Source organism: Sarcophilus harrisii, chromosome 2 (assembly GCF_902635505.1).
Source record: "Sarcophilus harrisii chromosome 2, mSarHar1.11, whole genome shotgun sequence".
NCBI classification, from domain to species: Eukaryota; Metazoa; Chordata; class Mammalia; order Dasyuromorphia; family Dasyuridae; genus Sarcophilus; species Sarcophilus harrisii.
In genome coordinates, this window is record NC_045427.1 from 129,115,633 (window position 1) to 129,139,143 (window position 23,511).

The 23,511-nt window shown below is 36.9% G+C and overlaps 1 protein-coding gene across 2 annotated transcripts in view; it reads right to left on the minus strand.

Annotated features, from left to right (window-relative positions):
• The window catches only part of PLAT (plasminogen activator, tissue type), a 39,537-nt gene extending 25,428 nt beyond the window's left edge, over nt 1–14,109 (minus strand). Inside the window, exons 1-2 of one of the 2 annotated variants that reach the window (XM_031950773.1) lie at nt 13,924–14,035; nt 12,450–12,516 (exon numbers count right to left, since the gene is read on the minus strand). The gene's annotated coding sequence lies outside the window, so the exon portion shown is untranslated. Of the gene's footprint in view, nt 1–12,449; nt 12,517–13,923 lie in introns of both variants that reach the window. The other variant, XM_003758031.4, reaches the window with a different exon arrangement.
• Between the last annotated feature and the right edge of the window lie 9,402 nt (nt 14,110–23,511).

Genomic DNA, 23,511 nt, shown 5'->3' on the forward strand with positions numbered 1-23,511 from the left:
TTGCAGATTTCACATATTTACAAATTGATGCCCCCCTAAGTTATTATCTTAGCCTACATACCTTGAGACCTTGATAAATATGGAATAAGTGAATGAATTAATTTAATTCCTTTATTCTTGCATCCTAAATTAAGCAGTCCTTCCATTTGGATTACTCCCCAATACTATTATCTTGTCTTTGCTGAATGAAATGAAATAGCATAAGAAAAGTCTTTGCAAACCTTAAAGTACTATATAAATGCTATTTTTTCTTGGATATGATACCCAATTTCATCGTCTCATCCCTAACACAGATAACATATATATAGTAACACACATATATAGTATGTATATATGTAGGTATATACATAGTGCACAATACATCGATCACATACATAGTACCTAGTCCATGATAGGTGCATGTACTGAGTTGACACCTAGTAAATTCTATCTAGGAACCCCAGGCACAATCAACTGAACATCATCTTAAGTGTTGGAAAATGAAGAAGGAATTCATTTTGTATATTTTTTTCACCTGTCTCTCTCCTCTAAAGTGCTCCTCTAATGCCTCACTGTGGAGTGGAGATCACCCTGAATTTCAACTCTCTGAATCAATGGAGCATGAATCTTGGCAAGTCCCATCAAAGTGGAAAGGAAAACCTGACTACAGACTGGAAAACAGTCTATGTCTCATCCAAGCACTGGTCTAGCTAAGCAGGGAGATCTCTACCAGGAGGTTGGATGATGGGGGTTAGTTTTTTTCCTTGCCCACAGTAACCCAGGAAACCATCTACCAAAGTATGGAGAGACTGTGATTTATTTACATGAATAGAAGGAATGCCCACACTTCTAATGTCAATTCCTTTGAAGTTGAAAAAAAAAAAAGTCTTCCCTTAGAGGAAAAGATTCCTTCTGTCAAGTTTCAGCAAGAAAATTTGGATGAGAAGAATGTCCAACAGTTCTGTGGACACAGTCTTTTTTTGCATTTAGGACACAAGAAAACAGAGAAAGAGGAAGTTATTTTCATTTTCATCTGTTTCCAAAAGTTGGCATTTTCCTGATTTTTTAAAAATCTGGCTCTCAATGAGGGTGCTTCCCTGCCACCTTTCATTCCCTCTATCTCCCTACTAACACTCCCCTTCCTCAGCAGTCTCTCTATCTCTTGTCTGTCTCTCTCTGCCTTTGTCTCTCTGTCTCTCTCCCCGTCTCTCTGTTTCTCTGTCTCTCTCTCTCTCCCTGTCTCTCTGCTCTATCTCTGATTCTCTCCTCTCTGTTTCCGTATCTGTCTCTGTCTCATCTCTCTCCTCTCTCTGTCTCTCTCTGTGTCTCTGTCTGTCTCTCTCTCTTTCTCTCTCTCTCTGTCTCTCTGTGTCTGCCTCTCTGTCTCTCTCCTCTCTCAATCTCTGATTCTCTCCTCTTTGTCTCTGTCTTCATCTGTCTCTCCATCTCTGTCTCTCTGTTTCTCTCTGTCTCTGTCTGTCTCTGTCTGTTTCTGTCTCTGTCTCTCTCTCTCTCTCTCTCTGTCTCTCTCTCTCTCGCACAGACAGAACTGTAGCTGAACCCTTGTTGCATAAACAGAGCCCATTAGAGCAGCTGGAAGGGCTGGTGGGATGGAAGGATGACAAAGGACTTAGTCACCAGGCCAGCAGAGTGAGCCAGTGAAATTGATGGAAAAGGGACAAGGGGCGGGGGGATGGTACATGAAAAGTTTCCTTGTCTGTCCTTTGTCAGAGAAGTTGGGGGTAGGTAGGGGTCAGGGACGACTGCCTGGGCAAAGGAGAAGGAGAACGCAGCATCCCCTCAAAAAACAAAACAAAACCAACCCAAAAAGCCACACAATGGATCTGGGGACAGATTCTGAACGTTTCTTAGCCCCAGTGCCAGTAAGGAGGGGAAATTCTAGTGAGAGAGAAGAGAGAGGGGGGATGAGGTTGATTCAAAATTGAAATTTTCAAAAAGATGAGCTTAGAAAAATGTTTCCAGGTGTTTGTTTCACAAAGAATAAGGTGACTTTTCCCCCAGCTGATTGTATCACAGGATTTCTCCAATCCAAAGTGTACCAAGTGAAACCCAATGTTATTCTATGTATTTCTTATGTTTTTTGGTAAAGACTCACCGAACCTTGTACAAGGGAAAAGTGTCCCACAATGAAGGGAAAGTCCAGGCCCTTGGTCCGAAAAGCTAACATGCTATTTCAGGAAGGGGCAGTGAAGCTTTTTGTGTCAAACCTATGGCACATTTCTGACATTCCAATACACCCGTGTCTCACCCCGGTTGGTATCTTTTCTAATGAGTGATAGGGGAAAGAACCTAAGACTAAAGTCAGGAGAAACGAATCTCCATGAAATTCTTCCATTAACGAACATTTATCCAGTCATTTACAGTTTAAGATCACTTTCCGTATAATATCTCTTTTGATCTTCTTAACAACTCTGCAGAATTAGGGACTAAATGCACTGGCAGTTTAATTCTCATTTACAAATGAGAAGGAGGGTGCCATAATGGCTAAAGAAATGGTCTCAGAGACTGAAAGGGATGATTACTCCCCCTCCCCACCCAACACACACAAGTATTGATTAAGAGACCCTGGCCAAGACACTTAATAGTTAATATCTACACAAAGCTCTTGCACTTGAGGAGTTTACATTGGGGGATACAACATGTTCACAGGTGAGAGGAAATCCAGGATATATACAAAGTAAATGCACAGTGATTTGAGGTAAGGCAGAGGACACTGACGACAGAGGGTGGGGGGGGGGGGCTGCAAATCAGGGAAGGCTTCTGGAAGGAGCTGGTACTTAAGCGGAGTCCTAAAGGAGCTAGGGATTCCAAGAGTAGAAGTGAAGAGGTATTCAGGAGATGGGAGGCAGCCTGTGTAAGAACAACAAGCAGTCCAATTTGGCTGGAGCATGAGTAAAGAACCTAAGAAAGTCACATACAATCAGCTTGGAAAGATAGACCAGTACAGCTTATAAGAAGGCTTTAAATGTGAAACAAAGGAGTTTGTATTGACCTCAAGCATCCAAAGAGCTTAGATTTGGAGCCAGACGTGATCTAGAGGCTCTTTAGTTTGACACTCTTTGGGGTAGGAACTGATATATAAAAAAAGATTAAATGAATTTTACAAGGTCATATAGTTGGATAATAGAGAGTATTGCAATTTATGGAGCAGGGGATTGATATGATCAGGAATTTGGGTTAGGACTATGACTTTGAGGAGAATAGGTAAGAGAAACTTGAGGCAAGATGACAGATTAAGAGGTTATTTGGATAATCCAAGTGAGAGGTAATGATGGTTAGAACTGTGTGTGAGTGGAGAAAAGAGACAGAAATGAGAGATGTTGTGGAAGTAGAATCTGCCAGACTCAGCAACTGATTGAATATAAAGAATGAGGGAAAATGAGAAGTTGGGGATAATACAAAGATTGTGAACTTGAGTGACATGGAATGACACCACTGTAGCCTTTAACAGAAATAATACTAAAGAAGGGAAAGGGACCTGTATGAGCCAAAAATGTTTGTGGCAGCCCTGTTTGTAGTGGCCAGAAACTGGAAAATGAATGGATGCCCATCAATTGGAGAATGGTTGAGTAAATTGTGGTATATGAATGTTATGGAATATTATTGTTCTGTAAGAAATGACCAGCAGGATGAATACAGAGAGGATTGGAGAGACTTACATGAACTGATGCTGAGTGAAATGAGCATTAACAGGAGATCATTATATACTTCAACAATGATACTGTATGAGGATGGATTCTGACAGAAGTGGATTTCTTCGACAAAGAGAAGATCTAATTCAGTTTCAATTGATCAGTGATGGACAGAAGCAGCTACACCCAAAGAAAGAACACTGGGAAATGAATGTAAACTGTTTGCATTTTTGTTTTTCTTCCCAGATTATTTTTACCTTCTGAATCCAATTCTTCCTGTGCAACAAGAGAACTGTTCGGTTCTGCACACATATATTGTATCTAGGTATATCCTAGTGACATATTTAACATGTATAGGACTGCTTGCCATCTGGGGGAGGGGGTGGAAGGAGAGAGGGGAAAAGTCGGAACAGAAGTGAGTGCAAGGGATAATGTTGTAAAAAATTACCCAGGCATGGGTTCTGTCAATAAAAAGTTACAATTATTAAAAAAAAAAAACCAGAAATAAGAAAATTCGGAAGAAGGAAGATTTGAAGAGGAAAGATAATAAGTTCATTTTGAGGATGCCAAATGGAGATGCCTATGGAACATCCAGTCTATGGAACTAGAGCTCAAGAAAGAGACTAGTTCTGGATGTATAGCTCTCAGAATCATCTGCAGAGAGATGATCATTAAACCCAATGGGCCCAAAAAGGTCACCAAGTAAGGAAATGTAGAAAGAGAAAAAGGATCAAGATAGTACCCTGATAGGAGAGGTAAACAGTCATAACTAGGGAATGGGATGATAATCCAAGGAACAGGAACATGGAGAACCAAGATAGAATAGCATTAGGAAAACTCAGAGAGGAGAGTGTATCCATGAATAGAGGCTGGTCAGCAATAAAATGCATAAATTTTGAGGCAAAAGATTAAATTTTGATTTGAACTTGTGGAATTCAAGATGACTGCAGAATATTTCATCTGAAAGACCCAATAGGCAGATAAAGATGCATGACTGGAGGTTAGGAGAGACATGCTAGGGCTAGATATATAAATCTGGGAGTAGGCTCTATAGAGACGATAACTAAACCCAGAGACACTGATGAGGTCACCAAGTGAAAAAGTGTAGAGAGAAAAGAGAAAATTTCCAGGGTCTTGAAAAGACCTACAACTCAAAAGAAGAATATGAAAAATAAGAGGTGATGAGACCTGCAATCTGGATCAGTTCAGATCCTAACTGGGCAAGTTACTTTAAAAAAATTTTTTTCAATAGGATTTTATTTTTTCAAATATATGTAAAGATAATTTTACATATTCTTTTTTGTAAGACTTTGTATTCCAAAATTTTCCCTCCCTTTCTTAGCTCCCCTCTCCCAAAGACAGGAAGCAATCTGATATAGATTAAATATATGCAATTCTTTTAAACATATTTCCATATTTGTCATGTTGTGTAAGAAAAATCATACCTAAAAGGAAAAAACACATGAAGGGAAAAAAGAAACAACAAAAAAATGAAAATACTATGCTTTGATCAATTCAAATCTGGCCTCAGACACTTTCTAGCTGTGTGACCCTGGGCAAGTCACGTAAGCCTGTTGGTCTCAGTTTACTCATCTGTAAAATGAGTGGGAGAAGAAAATGGCAAACCATTCTAATATCTTTGTCAAAATCTCAAAAACTGTAATAAAGAGTTGGATATAACTGAAGTTAGAATCAAGAGAGATATGGGTTTGAATTTTAGCTTTCACCTTTTACTTGCAATTCAAGTAATTTCTTTGAACCTCAGTTTTCTCCTCTTTAAAACAGGATAACATTACTCGCACTACTTATTTCACAATGCTTGTGGGGATGTTCACAATGTTGTGGGGAACATACTTTTCAAATCTCAAAGTGCTATAAAAATGAGATATTATTTAAATGATTACAGCCCAGCCTAAGCTTGTCCAATAGACTGGTTGCAACAACAACAAACAGAAACAAAGAGGGATTCCTTCTGAAAACTCTAGTTAATCTGTTCATTGAAATGTTAACTTTGAAGCTCGAATTTAAATAAATCCTGAAAACATCATGAAATAGGATTCTTGTATAATAATTATTGTTCTTCAAGGATGCTTCACCCTCTGGCTAAGAATTGAAAATCAAAAGGATACCCATTAACTGGGGAATGGCTAAATGAACTGTGGTATATGATTGTAATGGAATATATTGTGCTGTAAGAAATGACAAGTAGGATGCTCTCAGAAAAACCTTAAAAGACTTACAAGAACTGATGCATAGTGAAGTGAACAGAACCTAGAAAATGTTACACACATTGATAGCAATACTGTCTGATGAAAGATTCTGAATGATTTGGCTATTTTCAGCAATACAATGATTCAAGACAATCCTAAAGGATTAATAAGGAAGCGATATTATTTGACTCTAGAAAAAAGAGCTGAGATTGATTGAAAACTGACTAAAATATTATTTTTCACATTCTTTTTTCTTTTATTTGAATTTTCTTGTTCAAAATGATTAATATGAAAATGTTTTACCTAATTGCACATATTTAACCTATATCTGATTACTTACTGTCCCATGGAGAAGAGAGGGAAGGGAAGGAAGAAAGAATTTGTAATTCAAAATTTTGAATAAAAATATTAATTTTTTTAAAAAAGGATGCTCCACCCTTCCCAAACAAATGGCATAATCCAGGAAATGCAATACAAAACAATACAATAAAGCTCCATTTTACTTTCAAGTTTCTATGCTGGACAATCAGGAAATAGAGAGCTGACGTTTTACATTGTAGGGTAACATGACTCCCTCCCTCCTTTTCTTTTTACTCACCTTTCATTATGTCACACTGAATTATGACTAATGTGCAAGGAGAAAGAGGAAGGAGATCCCTGAGTTTGGAGTCACAAGAGATGGTGCCAAGTCCTTACCCAGTTGCTTGCTAATCAAGCCATGTCTCCTCATTTGCCTCCTTTCAAAATGAAAGGTTTAGAATAGGTGATTTCTAAGCTCTGTTCCAGCTCTAATTTTGTAAGTGTGCACTGGAAAACAAAGCTCCACATAAATGGCTTTTATAGGTTCCAAGTTATAAAATACACTTATCAGTTAATGGTAAAAAGCTGATGGGGTTATTATTCCCTGCTACCTCCAAATACCCTACATCCTATGTATCAACTTGTGACTGGTTCTAACAATCCCATAAAGCTTTATCTCATACTGTACCAGCTGTCTACATTCATAGTGTTTTTTTATGAGTGTATTTTATTTCCTGTTCAGGGAGGGTAACCTTTACCAGATTTTATCAGATTTTTATTTATTTTTCACTGATTCTATTACTCTGATATAGAAGTATTTGCTCTACATGTGTTATGACCTTGTGCCCAATCTTTTGTGGGGGAAGGAGGGAGGGTGGGGAAGGAGATCTAGATCTATGATTTCATCCATATAGAAAGTTTTTCTGGTAAGAAATTCCCCCCCTACACACACACACACACACACACACACACACACACACACACACTTCACCAAGGCAGGTCTACAACTATTCTTTAATTTACAGCCTTAGAGGGTAGCTGGGCACTGAAAGTTTAAGTGGTTGCCTTCAATTACAAAAAAAAAAAAAAACAGGAGACACTGACTTTTCCAGAATCTTACCCCGGATAAGACCCATTTCTAGAGACCATGTATGGCCAGGCTTGGTTGGACACAAGACTTTACATGAATAAAAATGTAGGGCTGGAAAATAAGGAAATGGGAACTTTCCAAAAAAACACCTTCATCTTTTCTTTCTTGTTTTTTTTTCTAGTTTATGAACATCTTTCCTTTCTGTGACCTAAATGGCCACCCCTGGCTTTGGCATGACCTTAGTTATACCAAGCAAAAATAATACGTTTCCTTTTCCTATGATCATAACAAGTAGGGAAGAGTAAGAAAAGAATAACATTTTCTATGTGGTCTTTTTTTTTTTAATGAACCATTACTTGTGGTCAGATTTATAATCTACCCTCCTCCCATCTCTTGCTATTTTTGAGTCTTTCCAGAAGAAAAGGATTTAGAACTTCCTTTGATATATTGTCACTACATTTTAAAGTCTAACAAACCTGCCACTGCCCAAAAGGATTTAAATAATCACCTGAAATCATTCTTCAGTTTAACCTATTAAAGATTCTATTTTTTAGCTCTCTTGCAATGAAGACTAACTCACCAAAAACAACCATCTCCTAAGAAGTATCTAGTAGCTCAGTGTTTTTCTCTGAAATAGCAAAGTAACAATGAGCCCACAAATAAGCAGTTCTGGGGAAACACCTCTGAGCATGGTTCATTATTTGAGGAATGGGCTTTGAGGGATTGGGGGAATAGGGAGAAAAGGAGCAAGATCAATAGATAGAATTCAGAGCTACTTAGGGATCCTCCAAGATTCCTCTGGAATCCTCAGGGATTCCCATTCCCTGCTACTTTCATATGGGGTCCGGACAGAGTTTTCTGCTACCTAGTATCAGCTCAAGCAAATGGTGAACTCCTTGAAGGGGCCACAATTCAAAGCGAATTGTTAAATTCATCCTTCTCAGCCCCAAACCTGCAAACCTCCCCAACTATGTAAATTTATAAATCAGGATCACAATAGACCCATTTTCAGCACATTATCCCCAAGTCACTCCTCCTTTCTATTTTCTCATGCCTTATAGACAGTTCCTGAAAACATCCAATTAAAAAACTGCCAAGCAGATAATCCATAGCACTATTACAGCTGGGTACATTTAAGCAGCATCTCTTGGTGCAATTAAATATCTATCTATTAACATATAATACCATTCTAGTCTTCATTCTTCCACCAGCCAGCTATGTGACCAAACTTACTTTTCTTTGACAGTAAATTCAAAGAGTTAGACTAAGGGATTTCTAAGGCCATTTTCAGCTCCAAAAGGCTAGCTGACCTTGGTCAACGCTAGGTTAGACCATACCAGGCTAGACCTGGACTGTAACCCAAGTTTAAATCCCATCTGGCAAACATATTAGCCACGCAAGTCACTTAATCTTGCTTAGTCAGTCAGTTTCTTCATCTTTAAAATGGGGAGAATAATAATAGCACATTTTGTGTCTCAAAGGAAATAATGTATGTGAATGGCTTTGTAAACCTTAAACTGTTAGGTACAGTAAATGTCAACTATTATTATTATCACTGTATTAAGGTAAACCAGGCTTAATTAATTAGATTAAATTAGGCTATGCTAGCCTGGACTAAATTAGGCCAAATTAGTCCTCAGGCTAAGGAAATATTTTTCCTCTTTCCTCTCAGATCTTATTCTCTAACTATAATCATTCTTATTCCTTGTCACTTGATTATCCCTGGAGAAGTCTATTTTACATGCAGATTAATGAAATCAATAAAATTTTATTGTCACTTATAAGTGAGTAGTTCACTCAGTAAAATAAGTCATCTGGATCCTTGTATATTGTTCTCCAGTAATGATGATGGCTATAAACCATTTTCATCCTTTCACCTAGTCTCCTATGATATTTACAATACTCATAGATTAGAGTTGCTAACAGAGAGAAGCAGATTCATGACTGAGAAAAGAGAAAAGAGGTTTGGTTTTGCTTTTGGGTTTTTTTTTTTCCCATGTAGCAAATTATTAAATAGTCTTGATGGATAAAATGCTGGTAATCAGAAAATCCTAAATTCAAATCTGGCCTCAGACAGTATTTACTAGCTTTATGACCCTGAACAGGTCAAGTAAGTTTTGTCTGCTTCAGTTTCCTCAACTGTAAAATGGAAATGGTAATAACATCCATCTCCCAGGATTGTTGTGAAAATCAAAAGAGATATTTATTTATAAAGGTCTTTGCAAACTTTAAAGTTTAAATATAAATGCTCTCCTTCTTTGGAGGTCTTCAAGTAAAGACCACTGACCTCTTCTCAGGTATGTAGGACAGGTCCGCACCTGTGGGCTGGATGACATTTGAGATCAACTCTGAGATTCAGTAATTCATATTCATGTTTATTCATGATTTCTCTAGGTTTGTCCAACTGGAAGGAAATGAGATTAATTCAATAGCTCTTGTAGGTTCCTTTAAAGATAACATGAGTTGTTTTCAATCAGAGTTTTGTAACAGGAACTACCATCCTGGCTATCATCATGATGATGATATTGGTAATATGAGCTAATAAGATGAACATACAAGATAGTAGAACAGAATTTAAACACTTTTAGAGGTCCTCAGCCGGCACAATGGATAGAGTGCCCAGACCTGCAGTCAAGAAGACTTACCTAGCCTTAGACATATTAATTGTGTAATCCTGGGCAAGTCACATAACCCTGTTGGTCTCAGGTTCCTGAGCCGATAATAAACGAGCTGAAAATAATCTAGTATCTCTGCCCAGAAAACCCAAAATGGGGTCACAAAAGTTGGACATGACCAAAAATGACTAAATAAACAGGAGACAGGAATTTTATTCTGTCATTAGAAGTGTTGGGTTTTGAGTTCAAATCCATTCTGCATTTATACTTAGGGGTTTGGGCTATACAAGCCAAATAACCAGATTAAAACGGAAAAATTATTTCCCACATATCCAAATATTTGAGATCATATAAAGAATTTATCTGAAATCAAAAGTTTTGTCTTATTTACTCCTAACAACATGAGCATAATCTATAGTAGAAAACTAGTTCCTGTTACATAACTCTGATTTAAAACAACTTATGTTATCTTCAAAGGAACCTACAAGAGCTATTGAATGAATCTCATTTCCTTCCAGTTGGACAAACCTAGAGAAATCATGAATAAACATGAATATGAATTACTGAATCTCAGAGTTGATCTCAAATGTCATCCAGCCCACAGGTGCGGACCTGTCCTACATACCTGAGAAGAGGTCAGTGGTCTTTACTTGAAGACCTCCAAAGAAGGAGAGCTCACTATCTCCCATGACAGATAGCCCATCCATTTTGGAACTGTTCTAATTATCAGAGAAGTTTGAAGATTAGATAGGTAGATGCATAGATAAATACATAGATACATAGATACAGATACAGAGATAGATACATAGATACATAGATAGAAATAAAGATACACACATATATCAAGTTAAACTTTTATCTCTATAACTTTTGCCCATTGAACCTGTCTTCTCTCTAGGAGCAATAGTTACAACAAATACAATTACTCTTCTACAGAATAGCCTTCAAATATTGGAAGATGGCTATCATATACCGTCTTCATTCTTAATCCTCCCAGTAAAACATCTCTACTTCCTTCAGTTAGTTTTTTTGCGGCATGATATCCAGGTTCTCTCATTCTGATTGCTAGTCACTAAACTCTCATCAGTTTCACACTGTCCCTTCTAAGATGGGATACTTCCATATTTAATCTATATTGGATTGCTTGCTGTCTTGGGAAGTGGGGAGGAAGGAAAGGGAGAAAAATCTGGAATACAAGGTTTTGCAAAGATGAATGCTAAAAACTATCTTTATATATATTTGGGAAAATAAGATAGTGTATTAAAATTTTTAAAAGAAAAACTAATTTTAAAAAAGATGAGGTGCCTTAAACTAAACATGATACAACAGTAGAGTCTGACTAATGTAAAATACATCAGGATTCTTTATATCCCTAGTTCTGAGCCCTGTGTAACTTAGTTTAACTTAAGATTGCACAAGTTTTATTTTTTTAAAATGTCCATTGCACTGGAAATGCACACTCATTGCTATTTATTTACTTTTTTTTGGCTATATAATCCTATTGACTCATATTGAGCTTTACAATCCACTAAAATACCCAGACTTTATTCAGCCAAATTGCTTCCGAGTCATGACACCCACATCTTGTTCTTGTAAACTTAATTTTTTGAACTCAACACTTATTCCAATTAAATGTAATTTTATTAGATCTGTCTCAATGTTCCAGTACTTAGCCTAGTTCATAGTAGGTACTTAATAAATGTTTACTGACTGACTGACTGACTGATTGCTCTAGCTTCTCCAGATTTTATTGAATCCTGATCCTGTTAACCAAATATTTGTTAATATCTTCCAATCTTGTGCCATTTGAAAATTTCAAAAGCTTGGTAAGCTCCATCCAAGTCACTGATAAAAATGTGGAACAGCACAGGACCAAGTACTGATCTTGAGACATACTAATGAACTCATCTGGGCTCAATTCCTAACTAGGATATTTACAGCCTATATGACCTAGGCTCTCTGACTAGGCTAGAAACTGAAAGCCTTCAGATAGGGGAAGAGGTTAAGGATATTTTTTGGTGGTTGAAGAGAGGAGACTGGCATTTGGCAGCAGGTATCAATTGGTGTCCTACTCCCTAGCAATGAGTGTTCCTAGAGCTTTGTCCTGTGTCTTCTCTTTCTACACTCTGTCTTATTGATTACATCAGTATCTATGGATGCAAAGATCATCTCTCCACTGATGGAGAAAATTTACATATTTAACCCTCATCCTTCTCCTGAGCTCTAATATCTCATTCCCAACTGTGAGTATAAACTTCAACCTGATGCTTAATAAGGATATTGAGTCTAATTTTGGAATTAATCCCTTTCTTCAGTTTCCCCCCAGATGTTTAGCATCATGTAGACTTGGCTGTAGCTGACTGCTTTAAACACCAGATGAGAGATAATACTATTATAACCTATTCAATCAACATTCATTTCCTGAGTAAGACTCCTCTGGTATATAGGAATTTACAAGCTAATGAATCAGACTTTTCTTAAGGTTCTTGCTGTTTCTGGATGTGTCAGTATCTCATGTCCTAGAAACAGCATTTCTCTGTCTCAAATGACACTCTGCTAGGTCCCAGGGGAGCAGGGGTACTTCTACAAATGCTATACTTACAAATGAGGAATTATCATGAATATCAGGAGAAACTGGCTCCAGACATTTGGAGATAAATGGAAATGGCCTAGGGGAGATAGGAATAAGAATGAGCCAGGTAGAGAGAAGAAAGTTATTATTTGCTTGGCTAAGGCTGGCATCTCTGAAAAGGAAGGTTAGCCAACACTAAAGAGAGGAATGGTGCTATTTATAATTCAATAGCTGAGGTATTCTTACTAATGCACCAATAGGAAATATTCTTCTTTTTTATGCTGAGTGTTCATATATTGATCCAAGAACTCCTAATTGCCTAGATCCTCAAATGTCCCTATATATCCATGAGAATGGGAGTTTTCTTCACTGGGTTGAAAATATAAAACATTATCAGCAAGACTATTCCATTTTTCCCTGTTGCTTTTTTTCTTATAACTTTGAGTTTTGTTTTTTGTTTATTTAGAAGAGGATGAGTAAGAGACATTAGTGGCTTGGGTTATCACCAAGGAATCAGATCTTAGTTGCTAGTCCAGATCTGCCACCAAATTGCTGTTTGACTTTATGTAAGTCCTTACCCTCCTTCAAGCTGTTTGCCAGCAGTGGTCTGAGAGTTCACTATTTTTGCTTCCTTCTTTCTTCCTTGGAAATTTAAGAAAATTAAAGATTACACAAATGAAAATCTAGAGAGGTTTATAGGCTTCCAGTGGGGTAAGTGCTGTATGACTAAAGGATATTATTAATCTTATGAATTTGATTCTACAATTGGAGAAAGAAATCCTTAAACAATTCACTGTGTATCATCAGTCAGGTAAGGAAGTTTGGGACAAAACAGTAGGGAACATAAAGAAGAAATCTGGGGAAAGAGCACAGAGGTCTTTGTGTGTGCAGATCATTTCTCCTGTGCACACCTCCACCCCAACCCTCTCAACCCCATGCAACAGGTAACTAAAATCATGCTAAAAGGACCTTTGTCTTCCCTCTTTACTTTCCAATTCCTAATTAGGAGCTATCTACCCAGTATTAGGCAGGTAAACTGACATCATGCTAATGTCCCAGTGAAGACAACTTCAGGTCCATTAGTCATCAGATATTCTAATTATTTTTGCATATTGCTTTTCACTTTTCCCTGACTCTGCATATCAGAAGTTTCTTCTCCAAGGGCTATACCTATTAAACTTCCTGACCCATACCCCAGAACTGGAAGATTGTGAATTGGCATTTTATCCCTTCCTTCTTTCATTCCCAATTCCTTTATATTCCTTCTTTTCTTCATAATATAAATCTCTCAGACCTCTGCCCTGGCTCCAGCATTTCATCAAATCCCAGGGCAAATGGGGAGAATTACAAGAAAGAGGTCCCTCTTCTGCCCAAAGTGTAAAACTAATCCTAACTTTCAGAAATCCCTTCATTGTTGGGCTTTGCTCAGGACTCATGACAAAGGGGAAAGGGGTTATGGGGGTGGGCTGACAGACAGTGGCGGAAGGGCAGATATCCCACCTACCTCTCCTCTCTTGGATCCCTCCAATGCCTTTCTCCGAAGTTGCAGGCTCCTGGCTGAATCTCAGCTCTGAGCTCCCTGAACAGCTCCCGGCTCCTTTAAATTCCTGGGACAGAGGTGGGGACTGTGTGATGGAGTGGGCGGGGTCCTCTCCTCCAGGAGAATGCCCAATGGAGAGGCTGGAGTGATGGAAGCAAGCTGGGGCGGATCTGGGGTGTTTTTGGGGGCGGGAGGAAGTACGAGATAGTCAACAGAGCCAGCCCAGGCTGGCCCCAGTCCAGCCTGAATTATTCACTGGATTTGATTGTGTAAAGGCACCCTTGAATTTCTAAGTAAATAAATAAACAAACAAGTGCAAGGAAGTTACTTTGTCCAGACTTGAGCTCCCACTGCAGCTCACTGACATGTGATGGGAAGGGCCTGACAGGTGCAGGCCCACCAAGGACCAGACAGCAAGTGATGGATGGAGCCAAGGAATGGAACCCCCAGTGGTCGGGGGACAGCTGGGAAACGCTGACCTGCCCTAGAATCAGACTTAGAAAGGTCATCTCGCCCAATTGTCTGTTTGAAGAGGAGGACATTGATGTCCAGAGGAAGGAAATTACTTGTGCAGAGTCACTCAAGGGGCAGAACCACCCAGACCTAGTGTTTTTTCCATTAGCCCACATTGCCAGTCACCTACGAACCCACCCCAAAGTATTTCCCCCACTTGTCACGGTGCCTAAAAGGCCACCCCTTGATTTATTCCACTTGTTCTTGGCAGCTTTTCCATTTTCCAGAATCTCACATTCAAAATGAAAATACTTCTGGGATTGGGTTATCCTGTTACCGACCAGGAGCCTAAAGGAACCTGTACCAGAACCGGCAAATGGACAGTGGGTGTGATCTCAGGGAGATGAGAAAGGGGAGATGGGAGACCTAAGGACTGGGGGGAAACGTCAGAGGCAGGCTTCTTTGCTCATTTGGCAAGGCTTGCTGGTCAAGAGCCCCCATGAAAAGGGCACATCTTGGAATAGAAGGCCTTTAGCAAATTGGAACAGCCATCAGAAAAGGAGAGCTAGGATGAACTCCTTAATTGCACTGGAGAGAATGTTGTCTGCTAAGTTGCTCTAGCACTTTGAAAAACTGGCCTTCAAGTTCCAATGATCTTGTGATAAAGAGAGCCATTTACACCCAGAGAGAGGACTGTGGGAACTGAGTGTGGAACACAACGCAGCATTTTCACTCTTTTTGTTGTTTGCTTGCATTTTATTTTTTCTCAAATTTTTTCTCTTTGATTTGATTTTTCTTGTGCAGCAAGATAATTGTATAAATATGTGTGCACATATTAGATTATTTGCCATCTAGAGGGTGGGAGGAGGGGGGGATTGGAACACAAGGTTTTGCAAGGGCTAATGTTGAAAAATTATCCATGCATAGATTTTGAAATAAAAAGCTTTAATACAAAAAAAAAAAGAAAAAAGAAAAAACTGACCTTCAAAGCCGACCCCAACCTGACACTTGACCATCATTTTAACTTTATCTGACAACTTCTCCCCACACTTTTGTACTCCAGACAAACTGGACTCTTCTCTAATAGCCCCTATGCCTTTGCTTATGCTGTTCTCTATGCTTAGAATTCCTTCCTCTCCTATTCTTTTACCCAAGCCCAACTTGAATGCTATGCTCTCCAGGAAGTTAGCAACAACCTTCTCTCGGAGACTTACCATAGCACTTTGTCTTGTGCATCTCTAATACAATTATTATGTAATATAGAGTTTTATGATTGTCTGTGTTTGGTTTTTATTTCCTCCTCTAGTTTGCAAACTTGATGAAGGCAGGGACTATGGATTATCTAAAATTTGTATACTCCTTCCTCCAGGGTCTACCACAGGACTCACACTCATAAGTTGTTCATTAAATGTTAGTGGAATTGAATTTAATTGATGCTGCTACTGCAAATTTTCCGGCAGCTCCATGGCTATACCAGTAAAGGGAATTACTCAAATTCCAATTAATATGAAATGGTGTCCCTCACTCCCAACAGAATTCCAGGAGCACCTTACAATAATATTGAATTATTAGTTACTGAATTGACAGAAATGCATCCTGCTTTTAATTGTGACAAAAATAGAGAAGAGAAAAGAAGAGAAAGAAAAAGTAAAAATTAAACCTGATACAAGCACTCATACAAAGCAATTTCGTCTTTTAAAAATGTGTATTACTGTTTATCAGTAAAATTATAGATTTTTAAAAATATTTGTTTTATTGTTGGAAAGGCAAGAGTATGTGGGTGAAAAGCAAAAATAAGTAAAAAGAGGTTAAAATGATAACAATCAAGCATCTTGTCTAAATATAATTTGCAATATGTTGATATAAATGCTTCCTGTCCTCTGTGATCTTGGAAACAAATCCTTAATGAGAAAGAATGACTTCTTCTGGGTCAGGCAATATATATTCCAAGTAATCAAGGATACTTTTATGAACAAGACTAAACAGAATCCTAAGGAGGGCTGAGACAAAGGGCAGTTGGAAAGGAAATGCTCTCCTCAAGAGCTCCCAAGGTTGGAACTAGGTCTGTGGTTCTGTGACCTTCCCCCCCACAGGTCCCATGAGTCATGGTTATAGAGAACATCTTGGAGAACAATTAACAGTGATGGGCCCCAGTTATCAATTAAATAGGCAGCAGGACCATGGTATTAGAAAGCAGAACTAAAATCAGACCCTAATCATCTGAAAAAAAAAATGACATCATGTCTACAGCAACTTAAAGGAGAAGAGAAGTGGGTAAACCAAAGCTTTTGTGACAAGTAGCTCTAGACAGAGAAGGAAGAGAGAAAATAGTGTCTGATTTTGCAGTCTACAGCGTATATTCTGGTAGTCAGTTATATTTTATCATATCATATTATATTATATATGTTGTTATGTTATGTTATATTATTTATGATTTTGAAATTTTCTTGGTGTCCTTCTAGCATGGACTTTCCTAAATCTTTCTCCATTCCAGTGACTCACAAGGAAGAGAGATCATACTTATTCCTATAAGATCCCTGAAAACAAAACTAGGATCAATGAGAGGGAATTACAGGTGGGCAGAATTGGACGTGATAGGAAGGAAAACTTTTTAATGAATAGAATTGTCCAAAAAGGAAATAGGCCATTTTAAAAGTAGTGAGTCCTTCATCAGTAAAGGTCTTTAGATGGAAAGTGGATGACCACTTTGTAAGCAAGGATCCTCTCACAAATATATACTACTTTCATACTTTTATACATATTCCAAGTCTTATGAAACTGGTATCTTTGAACTTTGATAAAAACATTTTTTAAAAAAGAAATGAATTTATCAACTACATGAAATTTCTCTATATATGGATCAATACAGGAGAAACTTTTGCTCATGGACAAATATGTGAATCATTGTTCCTGAATATGAGACTTAGTTCAAATAACTACTTTGTATTAAAAATTTTAGATGGATCCTCTCTATTTCATTAATGAGACAACTTTTGGACATGAGTAACACAAGATCAAGAGGAAAGGAAGGGCTGTAATCTGCGTCATTGGAGGGAACATTCAGACTGATAAGATTACAGATCCTTTAGTGCATTAAGCATTTTAGTGCTAGAAATTTAGCTTTAAAAGAAAAAGGAATTTAGCTTTAACAACTTCAAATCTCTCACACATACACATACATGCACATGCACATATATGTTCTACAGTCACACAAATACACATACATAGAAAAGATGTAAACAGGATTAAGAATCATGATGGGGAAGACATACATAAAGGGATAGAATACTAAGAACAGAAAGATATGTTGCAATTTATGGTTTAAATACCATTGGGAATATAAGGTAGAACAATCAAAAAACCTCTTAGAAGACCCTTTTGGACAGTTCTTCTTGAGGCTTGTTGATCAGAGCTTCTAGTCAAGAAGGCAAAAGCAAGAATTTTAGAATTTATTACCTCTCTAACCAGAGAGAAAAAAATGAAAGGGGAGGGGAATAAATTCATTTTTCTCCAAACAAGAACCAGCAGTGAAAAAGAGAAAGAAAAAATAAAGCCTCTCTTCTCTAAATGAGAACAAAAACTAAAGGAAGAAAGTTAGAAATAAAAATCTACCAAAAATTTTACTCTACTTTTCAGTATATATGAACATTTCATTATACACAATACATTGGTATTCTTGTCATCCCTCGCTTCTCCACAGTTGGGATGTATAGAACTGTTCTCTATTCCATTATAATTCTTTTTCTTCCTGACTATCCTTGTAATGCTAGTGAGAAAGCTTTAGAAAAGATTACTATAAAAGATTTAAGCATCTATTTTTTAAAAAAAAACTTTTTTATTTATATTTTTCTCCCTTTTATTACCATTGTTTCCTAATAATCATCCCCTTTCCCTCTACCCATCAGAAATTTCTCTTTCAACAAAGTGTAATTAAGTAATAGAAATTGGCATTTGATCAGATCTAGTAAGATGTCCTCAGTCTACACATGCTCTCCACCTTTCTATCAAGAGATGGAAAAGTATGCTTCATTGTCAGTACTCTGGAGTCAAGATTGGTTATTGCCCTGACAAGAGTCCTAATGTCTTTGAATGATGTTTTTTTTTTAGATTACTGTGTAAATCGTTCTCTTGGCTCTGCTTACTTTGGTCTGCCTCGGTTCATGTAAGTCTTCTACTTAGGGGAATTTCTATTTTAAAGCAGGGGTGATCCGCCCTGCCTGTAAGAATTACATAAGCATTGAGAAAATCCAAATTACCAATCAGTCAGCAAGTATTTATTATGTACTTGGGGGTGGTAGTAGAAATTACATATTTGGGGGGAATTATTATGTTGTTTAAATTCAACTTTATGTGATTAAAAATTGTTCCCACACAGAATGTCGCCTGACCCCAGTAACTCACTAAGAATACTGGAGATAGCTCCGAAGTATTTGGGGTTTCTCCACATCTTGGTTTCACCCAAATTATTTTTGTTTGGGTTACCACATCCAGGACTTTTGATGGGTCCACCTAAGCCTGTGTTTTGGGTTCTTTTTGTGCTATGGCTTATGTGAGGTTGATGTGCAGGCACCCTTATCTAAAACCAATATGTTACTGTAAACTTTGCAGAACATGGATAAAAAAGAGTCACATCTTCCTTCTGACTCACTCTCCTTTACCAAATGACCTGATAAATGTCTGTCTAAAACAATTTCAGATTTTGGTGTTTGTTCTCATGAACAACATAGCAGGCATGGTGCTGAGAGCTAGGAATCCAAAAAAAGTAGAAAAAAAGACAGTTCCTATCTTCAAGGAGCTTACATTCTATTTGTGTCCAGAGTGCAGCCCTCAAAGGAATGGGTTAAATAAGGGCACAGAACAAGGGCATATATAAAGAAATGCAAATAGTCCAATTCTGCAAGATCATAGAGATATCACTTCAGCAAATATGGGATATTTCCTCTATAGTTTTTCTCAATGATTTTCAATCTATTATCCTCTAATTTGTCTAAAAACTGTTTGAACTAATTTATATTTTCACTATGCATCCCTGCTTTAAGGTACCAAATCCCCCAAGTTTATTATCTATTATGTAACATAATATTGCCTTCTTTTTTGCCACCTTTGCTTTTTCCATTGTAGTCTTGTCATCCCTGATAAATTAATACTTTTCTGACCAATTTCCACCTATGCTTGAAACCATTCATGGAACATGAAAGTACATTAGACTTGGAGTCAAGGGAACCTAGCTTTGGATCTTAACAAACAAAATTCAAGCCACTTAGTCCCTTTAGGAAATATCACTTCTCCTTTTCATGGTTTATTTTAATCTCTCATTTAACTCTCTGTTCAGAGTTGTGCTGGTAAATGTTTGAAAATTGGTTGACCAAAATAAAAAAGGGCATGCAGGTACACTTTTTTTTTGGGGGGGGGGAGACAATCATGGTCAAGTGACTTGCTCAGGGTCACACAGCTAGTACATGTTTCAGGCTAGAGTTGAACTCAAGTCCTCTGGATTCCAAGGCCTGTTTGCTATCTACTGTACCACCTAGCTGTAGCTGGCACACTTCTAAGTTTAACCTGCATTATTAACATTTTTTTCATCATTTTCTTAAGTCTATTAAATCAATAAAACAATAAATCAAATGCTAATTTGTAGTGTTTGCTGGTTTCTAAGGTATAAATCTCAGCCTGAAAATTTAACAATTAACTCTCAAGAACCAGTACAATAGGATCTAGCACACCCTTGGAAAAACTGCAGCTGTATTATGTTGTTCACCATCTTCTGCATATGCAACATGTTGTTTCTGCCATGTATCTTTGCTCATGCTTTCCCAATTCCTAGGAAATCCTTCCTTCATCCCTGTTGAAATCCTACCTTTACTTTGAATCCCTGCTCAAATGCTTCCTCTTTTATGAATGCTTTCCTAATTCAACCAGGAACATCTATATTCTTTTGTTAATTTGAGTATATTATGTTTACATAAATATTTATTTCTTTTAAGTTATCAGTTTTGCTAAGAATTTTCATATTTAGTTGGAGATTTCTGATTTGATGTTGTTAAAAGATTTTTTTAATTGTATGCCCAATTCATTGATTTGAATTGAAGAAGAAAGTACATGAACTACCATACCTGGTTAAGTTCTTATCTTAAGAGACCTTTATTTAATATTATTTTATTGCACTGTCATCAATAAATGATATGTTTACTATTTATTCCTTTTTTGGGAGGGAGTTGAGGTATTTATAACCTAAAACATAGTCAATTTTTGTAATGGTGTCATATGTAGCTTATAAGTATGTAAATTCTTTTCTTTTCCTATTTAGTAATCTCCAGGATTCTATCATTTCTAATTTTTCTAAAAATCTATTCAAGGTCATAACTTTTTTCTTATCTATATTTTGTTTAGATCTGTTTTTGTATAACAGATTTTATTTCAGTACCTCATTTTAATTCTGTCACTCTTTTTGTCTCAAGCATGTTTTTTGCAAACAACATATTATTAGAATCTGTTTTCGAATTCAGATTTATGGATAATTGTTTCATGGTTGTAATTGTTAATTGTATATTTTCCTCCATAAATTTTTGTATACCTTTCTATGTTTATCTTTATGCCTATATTTGTTTTCCCAAATATCTACTCATTTCTTGTCTTTTCATAAAGAATTCTGGGAAATCCTCCATTATACTAAAGTTTTATTTTGCCCTTTTGCTTATTATGCTTAGTTTTACCAGAATTTTTTTGCATTTTTTCATATTTTTTCATTATACATTGTAAATTTGATTGTAATTTTATCTCTTGCCTTTTAGAATATCATATTCCAAGTTCCTCTCTTATTTAAATTAGTGAATATTAAATCTTATGCAATTTTTACTATAGTTTCTTGGTATCTGAACATCTTTTTGGCTGCTTGTAGCATTTTTTTGTCTTTCATCTAGAAGCTCTGGATTTGGGTTATGATATTCCTGAGAATTTTCATTTTGGGTTTCTCTTGTGGAGGTGACTGGTAGATTCCTTTCATTTTTAATTTATCCTCTCATTCTAAGAGTTCTGGATAATTTTCACTTTTAATTTCATGAAATATGGTGTGCAGACTTTTTCTTTGGATCATAATTTTCAGTTTGATTATTTTTAGATTGTCTCTTCTTGATCTATTTTCTGGATTAGCAGTTTTTAATGTATTTCTTAGATTTTCTTCAATTAAAAATTTTTAATTGTTTGATATTTCTTGTTCTGTTGTCACAATTTTTCATCTAACCCATTTTAATTTTTTAAGGCACTCAGTTCTTGAGTAAGATTTTCCAATATGTGTTCTAAGGTATTAATTTTCTTTGCTATTTTTTCCTCCCTAGTTTTTCCAACTCTATTTCTTCTTTCATTTCTTCTATGTATTGCAGTCCTTGTGGCCAAGAAAAAAATTTTATAAGTCCTTACCTTGCCTTGGTGTGGGATTGCTATTCTTTTTAGAATTTATTTCTTATTTATTTCTTTGGCATATTTGCATCTCCTTCACCACTTCTCCTTCACCACTCAGCTATCAATATCTCCCTTGAGCCACACAGGAATAACCAAATGGACATACACATCTTAAGTGAGCAGCACACATTTAACAAGGTAAAAATTGGTGTTTCATTGGGGAAACATTAGCGTTTCAACTATTTACTTTTTTTCCATAGTCTTTTCTGTAATCTTCTTTGAAGATTAAAACACCAACAAACGACAAAATACCAGCAATAACTAAAAGTAAATTAGGAGTAATAAACTAAGCAAGAGAACCATCTTGGCAGATCTCCATTGGATAGAACATATTCCATGCCAAAAAGTTCTCCACCAGGAGAACTGCCAAAGCCAATCTCATCTTGATAGTGAGGTCATCTCTGATACGGGAAGCAGACCCAGGGCGTAGAGGCTTACACAGTGGGCAGTTCATATCAGTAAAGGATGTGAAAGTTTTAGGACTGATTGTGAGCAGATAGATGGTGACAAGGGAGTCACTCTTTCTGCTGGGACACATCATTCCACTGGAGCATCTCAGGAAGCTATGTCACTTGCCTTTTTCCTGTGTCAAGAATTTTTGTCTAGTGAATGAACTTGGGTATAAGTTTTTTTAGCTCCCCCTTTTTACCCCAAGGGAGTAATGATGACTATTTTAAACTGATTCCCTTTCAATGCTTCCCTTTCATCAATTTTCATCTGATAGTGTTTCCCACATCGAACTTACTAATTGTGTAGCTTACACCATTTCCTTTGGAGCCATCAGCTGTTTTGTAGCTTCCTTTTAGTTATTACATCTTTACATTTCCTGTTTAATTGAAGTGGCAGATTGGTTTGATGGGCTGAATCATAATGTAAAAGTCGCATGTGCCATCTTGATGCAAGCTCATGATTGACTCTAAATCTATCCACAACTATGGATCATAGGGTGATAGACTGAAATCTAAAGACAAACTTAGAAATCATCTAATCCAATCCCATTTTGCAGATGAGGAAACTGAGGCTCATGAGGACTTAGAGTTAAAACATATCAACAGAACTGAAAGGACTAATGGGCCCTAACTTCAGTCGCTCTCAATAATCTATTTGGTCCAAATGAACTGCAAGAACAAAAAAATTTATGTAAGATAAATCTAATTCTTGAACCAAAAACGGATAGTGCCCAAAGGTATTATACTCCCACACCAGCTAATTTCTTTTATGTTAAATTAGAATGGCCTTTGAAAAAGATACTAAACGCTTTTTAATTATCTTTTATATCACTATAATATATATATATATGTGTGTGTGTGTGTGTGTGTGTGTGTGTGTGTGTGTGTGTGTGTAAAGAAGAAACAAAAGTTTGCAAGGAGTTGAAAGACTGAAAGAGGAAGAGGCAGGCTAGTACAAAAAACATAAATATCATTATAATGGAAAATAAGGGTCATTAGGTATCATAGTAGATAGAGTGCTGGGCCTTGAGTCAGGAAGATTTATTTTCATGAATTCAAATCTGTCCTCAGACACCTACTGGCTGTGTGATCCTGAATAAGTCACTTAACCCTGCTTTTCTTAGTTTCCTCATCTGTAAAATAGACTGAAGAAGGAAATGGCAAACCATTCCAGTATCTTTGCCAAGAAAAT